The 2,214-nt window shown below is 35.7% G+C and overlaps 1 non-coding gene across 1 annotated transcript; it reads right to left on the bottom strand.

Moving 5' to 3' along the window:
• Positions 1-2,073: 2,073 nt before the first annotated feature.
• On the bottom strand, positions 2,074-2,214 carry LOC111722695. Its single transcript, XR_002771402.1, has one exon. It is a non-coding gene; the product is annotated as a U4 spliceosomal RNA (small nuclear RNA).

Here is a 2,214-nt window from a genome sequence, read left to right as displayed (position 1 = left end):
CCATCCTTGCTCTGGATACCATGCCTGTATTTAATGGGGCTTAATATTTCATTCTCTGTGTGTATGCTATAACCTCACATGACTAGATCATTTTGAACTTTAGTATGTTAAAATCAGTGTTGTTTTCACATATCATATTGTTAAGCCACATAAGGAATTACATGTGGTATCTGAATTTTTGATACAAGACTTTATATTTGACCATATTCAATTTCATCTTGCTAGATTTGGCTGGTTTTACAGCCTCTAAGGACTTTTTGGATTTTGCCAGTGACAAACAGTGCATTTAGTCTGCTTTCTAATTCTATATTATTTACACGGAGATGAGCATGCTATTTTATATTTTCATGCTAGTCATTGAAAAAACTTCAATGGGACAGATCTGAGGTTAGAAACCTCTGTCCACAATTGGCACATAGTTGAACACTATCAGTTTAAATTACTAACCCATCTACTGTCCTATCATTATCACCTAGCTTATGTTACTCCATTTTGTTCTCAAGGACATTTTGAAAAACTGTCAAATGCTTTGGTGAGGTACACAATGTTTATTGCCTTCTGAGACCTCTAGGAGGCAGCTCAACAAGTCAGTCATCCTCCAGTGCAGCTGAAGCCCAAATGGCTTATGTGTTTGCCAATTTGTAGACATGCCACATGTATTAGACCACTGTGGAGAAATTTACTGAAGGAGAGTTTCAAATATTAGCTGTACCTTGAAAGAAAGAAAGGCAAGGTTCTAAATTGCAATTATTGATTTGTGACAGAGCTGATTCTCACATGTGTATTTTTATGTAACTTCCTCCAGGGTGAACAGCAATAGCAGCAGAGATGTATTCATTTAACAAGAACTAATGTGCCTCCTGAATACCACCCAGGAGGTCAGGTAGTATATAATTTATTATAAATTACTATATTAATAGATAGATAAGTATAGTTTAATAGACCTCAGAGGAGGCAGTGTAGTGTACTGATTAAGAGCACACACTCTGAACCTTAGAATTGGGTTCAAATCTTGACTCTGTCACTTATTAGCAGTGTGAACTTGCATAAATCACTTAATCTCATTTAGCTTATTTCCTCACCTATAAACTGGAAAAAATAATACTGCTTTCTTATAGAGTTGTTATGACAATTGAACATAACAATGAATACGTGGGCTATTATTGCTATTCCAACCTAACAGAGAAATCAATTTAGTCTGACAAGACAATTTTGTGAAATTGATACCAGAGTGAAGTAATCATCTTTTCCTTTCTTGCTTACTCATCAATTCTTCTAATAATGAATTACAGAGTCTTTCTAAAATTACCTTATGGTTGTTAACCTACACATTTGGCCAAGAAATCATAATTTGGATTTTTAAAGTACTCTCTTAGGGAGCCCAAATCTGTGCTCAGATGTGTCATTATGGCTGGAACTATATGCCTCAATTCATACCTATTTGGCAAGTAATGTTGTCCTTATATGGTGGGACAAATAACTTCTTAAGGTTGAATTACCCAAACTTTTCAGTTTATTTCTAAAGCAGCTTCTGCCAAGGGATTTTACCCATTATCAAAGTATCTAAAAACCTAGGTAAGTATATGCATCACCTGATGAAGCGTGCTCTTCGAGATGGCTACAGTCTGATCTCTGCCAAATCATGTGTCCCATTTTAGAAAACTGCTTTTCCCCTAAATTCTCCTAATAGACTTCTGACAAGATGGTAGTATGAGAGAAGGTTCTTAATTCTTGTCTTTCCTTCGGTAAATAACAGAAGTTACCACAGGTAAACAAAAATTGAGCAAAACCTGTACAAATAATGACAGAAAAACTCTCAAGGAATTTCTGAAAGACGTTATAGGGCCATATTGAAAGATGTCACCAATATGAGTAAGTTCTGTGACATCCTTGACAAATCTGAAAATACTGGCAAAAATACATTAATATCATCTAGTTTAAAAGAGAAAGGACTGGAGATTGGGGCAGGCGATGGAAATGACTGGGATGAGAACCTCTTAAAAGTTGAACCTTGCATAATCTCATTGTATTTAAGCCTCCTCCCAGTATATATTTTTTTCTTTTGTATTTCAGTCTCCATAGAGACTGTCAAAAATTGCCAATGCCGACTATATTTCAAGTCATCATGCTGGGGTATTGGGAAAAGTTTTCAATTAGCAATAATCATGCCTCAGATAAACCACATTGGCTACAGTACTGCCACTGCACAAAGCT

The sequence above is a fragment of the Otolemur garnettii genome, unplaced genomic scaffold, assembly GCF_000181295.1.
Source record: "Otolemur garnettii isolate 467f Iridium unplaced genomic scaffold, OtoGar3 scaffold00321, whole genome shotgun sequence".
Classification (NCBI taxonomy): Eukaryota; Metazoa; Chordata; class Mammalia; order Primates; family Galagidae; genus Otolemur; species Otolemur garnettii.
Note: the sequence above shows the minus strand (reverse complement) of the source record. Positions and strands in the feature narration are given on the sequence as shown.